At 37.1% G+C, this 11,331-nt stretch overlaps 1 long non-coding RNA gene across 4 annotated transcripts in view; it reads right to left on the bottom strand.

Moving 5' to 3' along the window:
- The window catches only part of LOC118410814, a 172,453-nt gene that overhangs the window by 5,125 nt on the left and 155,997 nt on the right, over positions 1-11,331 (bottom strand). Inside the window, exon 1 of one of the 4 annotated variants that reach the window (XR_004830602.1) lies at positions 9,064-9,157. The exons of the other annotated variants lie outside the window; for them this stretch is intronic. This is a non-coding gene — a long non-coding RNA (uncharacterized LOC118410814). Of the gene's footprint in view, positions 1-9,063; positions 9,158-11,331 lie in introns of those variants that run through there. 4 annotated transcript variants of the gene reach the window in all.

Genomic DNA, 11,331 nt, shown 5'->3' with positions numbered 1-11,331 from the left:
TACAGGTAGAGGCTTTTTGATAAAGATGTTCCTTTCCTTAATTAAGGTAAATATTTAAGTGTTGTACTGTTGTCCTTTGGAAACACAGAAGAAATACATGTTGAAACATTGCCAAATTCAATAAATTAGGTATTCTAAAACATCCCAAATAGGAGCTAATGTAAAAACTTTTCCTTTGCAGTACTTTTTGGCAATGAACTTGTCAATGAATACTTTATTAACTTTAATGATTGAAGCATTGCATAACAAAGTTTTCTTTTGAAATCTCTTTTGAAATCATTTCAAGCACTATAAGAATTCATTCAGTCATAATGAGACATTTGTATGCAAACATGTATAATTGAAACAAATAAGGAACAGTTTCCTATGCCTATTGTTGTCTAAAACAGTTTTTTTTTTACTGTCTACATACAAGTAACAGTTTTATAACATACCTTAGTTTGAAAATACCATCACCAAAATATATCGTGTAAGTTTAAAACACAAATAAATTCTTTTATGCATGCGTGTTACATTAATCCAACAAATGAACGATTAGTTTCCAACATCTAATGATGTTTGTGTTGGTGTACGCCTCTGTCTGTGCGACACGATAAAACAACCCCACGCGGGGCCCCTGTAAATTCATCATAGCATGTACTCTCCCTCTCTTGGCTGCATGCATATCCTACGATAAATGATGGACGTGATGGGAATGGGGAATGACGCTAATGACCGCGGACGTTTGAGTGGTCAGTTTCTACAGTGGTCACTTATTACGGGTACTCCATATGAAGCTTAGTGCCCTTAATTGCACCCTGGTTTTGTTGAACACTTCTCACGACTTTTTCCCCCGCGCCTATTTTTAAAACAGAAACTTTTGAATTTTTTCGAACTAACTAAATCAATGTTCAGTTGTCATTTTGTAGTGACATTTGTTATAAAATATACAATTTAGGCACTGTAAATAGAGTTGTAATAAGGGTGAAAGGTGCATTTTTAAAAGATCTTTCAAGAGATGTTTAAAGTTTCCATGGAAGAAAGGAAGTTTTCTGGTGCCTTAAAACTTTAACTTCAATGCTTTTGCTTTTTTGGAAAAGTAACTAATATGTTAACAATAGTTGCATGACGATTTTATAGAACAGCAAGTCTGAACATGCTTCCAAACATATAAAAGTTATTGTATCATTGGACTTTTTACATCAATTAATTTTGGACAAATTGGTAACTAATTTTATTACAATGATTACAGCCAATCCATTGATTATTAATCATTGACTGTCATCTTGACCTGTCAGAATCACTCAGCATTCTCTGTGTATATACCCACAAATTTAGCACACAAAAAACTTACCACACTTTAAAATAACAGTTCAACTACACAGGTTTACATTACAATGTATAATAAGTATAATTTTGAACAAATTTTGCTATCCTGCATTTTTATTCTATACCAAAAGCATTTTTATTCTAACCCGTTTGTTTTAAAAACAAAAAAATCCCTTTTATTGTGTAATTATCTTATTGAAGTATGATAGTAAGGTAATTGGTAGAATTTAAACAAGCTGTTATCTTTTAGCCTATGACAAGTAATCTAAAACACAAAAGACACATCTGCATAAAAGAGTACCCAGTGGTCAGCCTACCATGAGCTGGACTGTCCACTGTGTCCACTAGCGGTCAGTGGCTTGTGACAAAGATGATTACATGTAGACCCAGGCTATAAAATCCAAATTTTTTGGGTAAGTATTTGCCTTGTACGCAATGATGTATGACAAGCAGAAAATCACTATCCTTTATCAAATATGCCAACATAAAAGACAACATTTTAAGATATGTTTTAAGCTGTTACGGTGAAAAACATACCTAACCCTAGCCCTAAAACAGCCACAGTTGCAAAGTTTGGGTATAGTGTTATACTCCATACCCAAGTTTGTTCGTAAAATTTCTAAAAAGAGCTACTCTCAAATTGTGAAGAAGTGCAAACGGTATCAACCAAATTGCATGTGATACTTCACCCAAGACTATAAACTCTATCACTTCTGGCTTAGTTGGTGATATGAAGCATGAAGACGCAAGATTTCATCAATTTTTCATCACCGTTTGAAGCAGAAAGGAATTCTCGGAGGGCTTCATGAGTGACCAAACACCATCTGATGCACAATCACCGCAGGACGTGCCGAATCTGAGCCAAATTTGATGCTATTTCTCTGGTTGCCACCTGTCAGAAAAGGTTTAGAACTTTGTGGTTGACAGGTACTGACAAAAACTGGATGTACCTTAAACAGGTGAATAAAGTCTTTTGAGTCACTACAGAAAAGGTAGTTTCAAATACACAAATGTACAATCTTCTTCAACCATACCTTAAAGTTAAGTTTGAACAGCGAAGGTTTAAAAAGGTACTACCTACATGACAAACTGTTTGTTATAGCCTCCATCAGATATGTATTAAAAAACAAGAACTGGACACCTCTGGACATATCAAAGGCCAGTTGATCATCACTCAAGTGTCAATAATATATGTGCATATCAATGAATGGTCAGTGCATCATATGTGGTTATCACTGTGTATAAAAGACCTGAGGACATTCTAATCAATTCAATCTTTCCTCTTTGATGATTAAACAGGGGAAGGGACCATCAGTACAATATTATATCCAGAATATATTATTTAAATGTGTGTGCAATATTAATAAACATAATTTACAAACATACGTAAATACACAAAAAAATTCAAAAGTGATTATGACAGTGTAACAATTGACGTGATGAAATTTTTTTGCATCTACCGCTAGTCTTTGATAAGAAGTAAATGAAATTTATGGTTTGGTCAATTTTGTGGTGGTCAGTTTTATTATGGTCAAAATGGTGGTCAAGCTACCGTAGCATGAAATAGCATAAGGAATGATTAATGACAGAAACACTATGTAAATGTAATAAACTGACTGCCTTATAGTCTGACCTAGAAACATCTGAATTAGTCATTGTGCAAGTTTAAAAACTATATTTCAAGACATATTACATGCAAATTATCTTTCAAGACATTTAACTCAGAAAGATAATTTTGTAAACCTGTTGCAGTTTTACATATCTTTAATACATGGATGATGACATGTTAAAGTTTTCTTACACTTTCTAATCTTTCCAACAGTCCACGGCATTCTTCTACTTGTCTCTGAATAAAAGCAATTAAAATGATGAAAATAAAATAAAATCTCACGGATGTAGTAAACTTTTAGATTATTTGATATGTCATAATGTTAAACATGGTATGACATTGAACATAGAGCTCTTTTCTACAGTAAAGCTCTTTTATAAGAAATGTATTGAATTGAATATCAGAATATACTCACAAAGAGAACGGAAGAAATCTCATTAGCCAATCAGGGTTGAGAAGAAAACAACTAGGTCAGTTGGGCTAACGACTGAGGTTGAGACGGCTGCACAAATTGACAGCTAATCACTCATTTTTGTCTGAAATGTCTGGCTACAAATTGGCTGGTCAGTGCTGAGTTGCTAATCGTGCAGTGAGCGTGAGGGGGGCCGAGTGGAGTCAGGGCAATTTTTAGTGGTCAGTCACTGCATGATCATACTTTGAAGCAAGTGGTCAAAAAACAGATAGTTTACGTGATTGCATACTTTCTATGTGAAATACATTTACTAGATGTTTTCATTCAATTTCAAGCAGTAATAATGGCTGTTTGAAGTTGTCACGACAATTGTTCATTATGTTAGTCAGACATAAAATTAACTGCAAGATTATAAGAAATCATACGAGAAAAGAGCTTTGAAGATAGGAAACACAAGTGTACAACTAGTCTGAGATGGCAAAAGCCTATATCTGGAAATAGCTTGTGTAGAAAGGTACAATACATGCGTAACATCTATTATCATATATAATACCGGTACGTTTACGACGATTTCTCTAGCCATACTGATTTGACAAATTGTCAACGCATCATTTTCTCCAGTTACATGTTGCTGTAAGTTATAGGTTACCCTTGCCACTTCTTCTGTGTAACTTTTCTGCCACTCTTGTCCTGCTAAAAGCGTAATATTGTAATTGTAACACGCCGCGGAATTACACGGCGAACGGGCGCGTGGTTGGGAGGGGGTAAAAAATACCGGTAGGAAGAAACACGGCACAATTAACTGCCGCTATGTACATTTATACATCCTCTGATGTTCCTTCCTTTTCTGTCAGTAAATGCATAAAACATAAACCTGCATGAGCATACAAAATTTCATGAGAAAACGGACGTATACTGTCAAGAATTTTCATTTAACTTCTGTCTGTTACAACCGCTATGACGTAACACTTCACTGCTAGTGTAGATATAAAAATGGCGGGAAAATGGCTGCGTACGTTCAATTTTGTCCATTCAGTCGTAGATCCGGGCTATTATGCAACGGTTCTTCACACTTTTACATGGGTTGTAGGTCACCAACAGAAATTCAAGATTGTTGTTGAATCATGTTCGTCTTGTGCCGTGAGCATGTGTAATTATGATCTATAAATTTGGCAATGAATGTGGCAGTGTGTTCGTCCCACGACAAGCTGCCTATCCCGAAAAAGATACTGAAAACTTTTGGCCTTGTTGTCTTCGAATGCATTGTTATCGATGCTTTGTAAATGATGTATTGGACACCTAGATGTCTGAAGTGTGCACAGCTCAGAAATAACTATTGTTGCATGTGTAGATCTCTTTAAGTTCCAGTATTTTTAATCTACCGGTATAAGTCTTACTACCGGTATTATGCCAATGCATGTTACATGTTTATCTGAATATAGGGAAAAAGTTGTTCAAAGCTGTTCCATAAAAATCGACATATTCAGTCTGTAACGGTGTCTTTCCAGCAAAGAGAAGTGATTTAACGCGAAGCCTTTTACGAAGAGGAGGAGACAAAACGGCATCAATTTTTCATGAAAATAACGTTTATGGTCTGTCGGAATTCCGCAGGGGGTAAAAAGTGGTCAGTTTGCAAATGGTGCCTTCTGCCCATCAAGTGAAAACGATTTGCAAATGGCTTTTAAGCAATAATAGAAATAAGGAGCACTAACTGAACCCTTTGAAATACCAACAAGAGCCAGTTTGTAACTGTCCCAAAATGTTGAGTAATCCGCTTAACAATACCAACTGTTCTTTATTGCCTGGAATAAATTCTCCAAGAAAGACTTTAATTTTTGCATGCAAAACAATTTCATGTACGTACAGCATATAGAAACTTCCTGTAATTGCAATCAGTCTTAAGTATATTTCTTTACATCGGATTTAAAGAAAATAAATTCAAATTACTACTGCAATGTAAAAAAGATGTGTTTGCTTACAGTAAAGAAAACAAGACAGATGATTGTCGAGGTAACCTTATGCACAAAGTGAGTAACGTTAACAATTCTAGGCAGCAGAAAGAAGATTTCACTCTAAAACTCACCAGATGAGTATGCTGTAACCAAAAAGGTTACACCAAGGCAGGGCTCTAGCCAGCTTGAAATTTTTTTCCGTCAGCCAATTACCATTGTCGCGAAAACCGCGAAAACACTATTCCAGGAGTTAGAGAGACTGAACTGAGATCTGGAAAAACGGGTTTTTAATGAGATTATCGTATGCAAAAGAGCGCAGACACACATTATCAACAATCATAACAATAGCAAAACAAAGAGTGTGTGGCTTTTACGGCCGTGGACGGCGTCCCCAAGCCGCCTGTAGCTTCCACCAAGGATTTTTGTCTGTCAAGGTTGACGGATTTTAAAATTTTTTCGTCAGACGCAGCAAATTTCCGTCAATTGATGGAAAAACGGACGCTGGCTAGAGCCCTGCACCAAGGGACCTATAGATTGTTAGTACGCTGTAGTTAAATACACTGAATTCCACAAAATTGCCAAAACTGTTTTCAGGAGTTAGTTGATAGTTCTACAAGTTACAGGAGACAAGGAGACCATTTCTACTTACAATCAATGACTTTGTGCTCTCTCTGGCCTTAAGTCTAACTGACCGGTAAAAAATCTGCCCTCTGCCCTCAATTTCGCTAATAGTTTCCGTCGGGACGAAGATCTGATCTTAATTAAGCTGTAACAAAAACAAAACAACTTCCCAGCTTGCTCTTTCTTGTTAACCTTAAGAAAAGGATGTACTAACCAATACATCTGTACAAGGGGATACTAAAAAAAATGCCAATTCCCCAAGTTACCTGTTATATAATGTCTTCTGAGTCTCAAACAAGTGTGTGTAGAACAAACTTTCATCAGAATGGTCCAAAAGTTACAATTTTCAAATTTTCAATGTAGGTAGCAAATTCTTATTTCAAATATTTATGATACGGTAATCAACTAACAACAATTATTGGAAATATTATGTCATTACCTTTTCCCTACAAATACAAGCAGTATCTCTTTTTTTTCAATTTCTTTTTGATTTTGCTTTGGAAAATTGATATGTGGTGTTAGAAGTTATTAATGAATATGAAAGGATTGAGGTAGGTATAGTTAGGAGCAAGAAGCAAAAAGGTTGGTAAGAATAGTTTTCCAAGTCTTCGGTTCCCCATTGGATGGCATTTCAGCACCATGTATGTCAACTCAGAACAAAATGTGTCGGTTTAGAATTCTCGTTTTCTTTGCATTTTCATGTCATGAATGACAATAACCTGTTGACAAATGATGCTTAACGAACGACGATAACCTGTTTTAAGCAATTATTTGAAATAGCTTTCATATGACAACAATGCATTATGCAGACCGTAGAATTAAGTTAATGGTTTTGATGCAATATAATTTGACACCAACGTTACATGTAAATTGACAAAAAACGATATTCTTGATTTTTGGAATACTAGAAGTTAAATTTCTATCAATACAAAAGCAAAAATAAAACAACAATAAAAAACAATAGCAACTTCATACAGACGGGAAGAAAAACATCCTGGTCCCAGACAGTGGGAGGGGGGCAGGTCAGACTCCAATTACATGTAATACTGGTCCACTACAATTGTTACCCTGACTGCCCAGTACCCAAATAGGGGCACCCATTTGCTCACCCCAGCGGTCACTCCGATTGCCCGGTGAATTTTATAAAGTCATAACTTCGTTACCCAAAGTAATTCCTGCCCTGATCTCCTTATAAAAGGTTTCTCGGCATGGAGTGACCTTCGCTGCGACCTCCGGGACCTCGGGGATTGCTTGAATCCAGTGACCATCGTGTTCTAGATGTAATAACCCCGGCCTATCAATCTCGGCGGGAAGGAACCAACTAAAAGCCGCTGTTGTTTTTCGAAAATTATCCCCCCGGCTTGCCCTCCCCCCTCCCTCCTGCCGAGCTGCTCCTAACCTTTAATTACTCCTTTCTACCCGGTCAACTAACGAAGTTGATGGGTGGCGACCTTTGCCCCGGCTTTTCAAACAAAATACTTCAATTTTACGGGCCGTGACATCGCAGGGCTAACAGATGGCTCAAATTGGCTACCCCTTTTCCTTCCAAACCAACACCTACTATTACGCCTTGTCGGACGAGAGGGAAACTTGCGGATGAAAGTTAATGACAATCGTACGGATTTATAAAAAAGGGGTGTAGACATCGACCAGTGGAATCAAAAGAATAACATGTAAGTAATGACATCGAGGGCAGAGGTCAACTTTATCTGTCCATGAGATCATAAGGCCAAGACAGCAATTTGTCATGGGTCTTATTATATGGTGGGGGGAGACCTGGTATTTTGCATTGAATATGGGTATCATTGACTATGGATATTACACAGTGGCACTAGATGGCTGGGCATCTGTCTATGACATGTAAGAGGGTTATACAATGTAGCTTTGGTATGGAGAATTGATTGAGGCACACACTGTGATTCTTTGAAAAAAATGTACTGTGATTTTATTTTTAGTTATTTTTCTGTTCATTTGTTAATGATGTTATGAAAACAAAATGTCTTATATGATGTGGTAAGGCAAAAGTTAAGTCTCTGCAAAATGCAGCATCAAATATGATTGTGAAATTCTATCTAAAAAAGTTTGGACACTTTAGAGAGGTTATAAAGAACAAAAAGATAGTGTTTTTATTCAGTACCAACAGCTACATGTACATCAGCCAATTACAGTCAAGTCTGTTCCAGTGACCTGCACCTCCGTATAAGGACCACCTGGACATTGTGGTTCCTTTCACTGGCTATGGTATATGTTGACCAGCTTTGACTTTATATACATGTATTGTCAACCATCTGTTCATTGTAATCAGTTTTGTCTTCAAGTAGTTGCTATACACAGGAAGTTGGACTCTTGTACCTCTTTTTGATGTGCAAACACTCAACCCAATCAGTTAAGCCAAGGAAAAAGTATTTGAAATGACTAATGTTATTACTATACTGGGACCTACATTGAAGGACTTTTTATGCAATTCTGCTTTGCAGTTATGGAAACCATCATCTCAGCAGGAGTGTCTAAAACACTATCAAATGTTTTACAACTCTGTTGGGTATCATATGTAAGCGCATATATGACATGGATGCTGCAATGAAGTAATTTTGCACATTTGTTACCGTCAGTCTGATCCCAGTTAGGCAGTTTTATTTTCCTTGGGTCTTAGCTATAAAGACTAGTTAGGGATTAATAGTTAGCGCAGATATGATTTAGTATGCTCATTAGTTCATCTTATCTGAGCTATATCACACCTCATCCAATTGCCTGTGTTTCTATCATAAAATTCTAACTTTGTATAGCTCTTTAGTAAGAGCATGCGGTTTTCCTTAAAAAACACATCTGAGAACTAAAACATGGCATTTACAGACAGCTCAGACTTCTTTCCTACAAAAGGATGTTAATTTTTTTTTACCAGACTGAGTGTAAGATAGTCAAGAAACCTGACATCTATGAAGCATCTTTCCATCTTAATGAAAAATGCACTCAACAAAATACCTCCTCCATGTAAGATGGAGTTAACAAATTAATTGGTAATTAGAACACATGTCTGGAACAAGGGTCCCGCTAGAAATCAATGCAATTAACATAGGAGAACTGCAGGGATCAATAGCATTAGGGTCGGAAACTTTTAGCAACACATGAACACGCCACATTAATTGATCGCACCCTAATACCTGCGAACTGGACAGTACTCCGAGACTCGGATCCGATTACGGGGGAATCCTTAGCATGGATTCCACTTGACACTTGGTGCAGGCGTGAACGTGGATTAAATTTGCCACTGAAATCAAAGTAAGCATCATTACATCGAACCACGCAACTTAAGAATGTGATTAACTTTCTGCCAACTGAGGTGGCCTATTTGTCACCAGATTTGTGATGGTTAAAGGATTAAGTATTAGGGAGAAGTTTTAACACATTCTTAGTATTCTTTCTCCCTTTGCAGGGTTATGAAACAGGGAAAAACATTGTAGTAGGTAAGCAACATTAAGTTCTAAACCAGACTCTTATTTAAGGACAAATCTGCAAAGATTTTGCCCAGCTCATGAAAATTCTCTGAAACTGAAAAAAAATATCATATAATCATTTCTATGCTTGACATCTGTATTCTCCAGATTGAAGACTACAGTTATGTCAATTAGAAACATACAATAAAGTGGCGGTCCTTTGCACAACTAAAACCAAACAGAATCAAACAAGGCATATATAACGGGGGCCGCCCTAAGATGCGTCCTGAACTAAGATGCCACCGATTTTTTGCTTATCTTATGATGCATAAGTATGTTGTGTTTGTTGCCACTGACTATGATGATTAGAAAGGTAAATAAACCAAGTCCAAACAAACAGCTGTTTTTTCCATTAAGAAATACTTACACATATTCACTTCCCTTTTATTTTTGAAGACAGACTTTTCACAATAATGTTGGTAGCACCAAATCACTGTGGTCACCTGTTACTAGGTTTTGGTGGCTCGTGTCCCTAAATATACAACCTGTACAAAACAGCCACACAGCTGTCATACACATAAGAAATAAAGCTTCACAAAAACACTACAAATATGGGTCTTCAATTGTTTGTTGTGTAGAAGACCGGCCATATAAAAAACAACGTAAGCATCACCGCCGTTGTTTTCCCCAGGGAGTGTGGCCCCAAAGGTGGCAGACTAGCGAACGCCCCAAAGATTTGTTACTCTAACAAATCATTCGCAGCGTCTATAAAAATGAAACTTCACAGAGTGATGTCGAATATGTTTCCCAATACGTACACCAAGTTTTTTTGTGATTTTGGCATTGACGTTTTTCGTAATGATTTTGTTAGTCGGGCCGCCGCATTCAGTGCATTTTGCCCATTTCCCATTAAAACACGACCTGGATTGTGATAGATTCAGCCCTACTTGCGGGAGACAAGAAGCACACACAATCACAATTCTACTGTCAAAAGAAAGCTAAATATATCATGAAATTTGAATTTTTATTTATGTTTATCTAAATTGGTCACCAGCTTCCAAAGAGAGCAAATTACAAAAGCATGACAAGTAAGGGCGCACTGTCTAACGCAGCTCAAAATCGGAATTTATATTCACGATAACGTCCTCAGCGTTTGCCAGTTGTAACGCGGAGGTTGAAGGGTTCACGAACGGTATGAATGCATTCCTTATCCAAGTATGGTCTTTAGGTGAATGTGTTAAAAATTCATTGATCAAAACTTGCCCACTCTTTGGCAACTTAGTGATGGAGCTCCGTGAGTTCGAGCGCGTAAAAAAGCGTAGCATTTTAGGGCGGTCCCTGTTATTTTGTCTGGGCTGAGATTAAGATCAGGCAGAATCAAAGTCCTTTTAGTTGATTCTACATTATAACATGCATTGGCATAATACCGGTAGTAAGACTTATACCGGTAGATTAAAAATACTGGAACTTAAAGAGATCTACACATGCAACAATAGTTATTTCTGAGCTGTGCACACTTCAGACATCTAGGTGTCCAATACATCATTTACAAAGCATTGATAACAATGCATTCGAAGACAACAAGTCCAAAAGTTTTCAGTATCTTTTTCGGGGTAGGCAGCTCGTCGTGGGACGAACACACTGTCACATTCATTGCCAAATTTATAGATCATAATTACACATGCTCACGGCACAAGACGAACATGATTCAACAACAATCTTGAATTTCTGTTGGTGACCTACAACTCATGTAAAAGTATGAAGAACCGTTGCATAATAGCCAGGATCTACGACTGAATGGGCAAAATTGAACGTACGCAGCCATTTTCCCGCCATTTTTATATCTACGCTAGCAGTGAAGTGTTACGTCATAGCGGTTGTGACGGACAGAAGTTAAATGAAAATTCTTGACAGTATACGTCCGTTTTCTCATGAAATTTTGTATGCTCATGCAGGTTTATGTTTTATGCATTTACTGACAGAAAAGGAAGGAAC

The sequence above is a fragment of the Branchiostoma floridae genome, chromosome 3 (genome assembly GCF_000003815.2).
Source record: "Branchiostoma floridae strain S238N-H82 chromosome 3, Bfl_VNyyK, whole genome shotgun sequence".
NCBI lineage: Eukaryota > Metazoa > Chordata > Leptocardii > Amphioxiformes > Branchiostomatidae > Branchiostoma > Branchiostoma floridae.
Note: the sequence above shows the minus strand (reverse complement) of the source record. Positions and strands in the feature narration are given on the sequence as shown.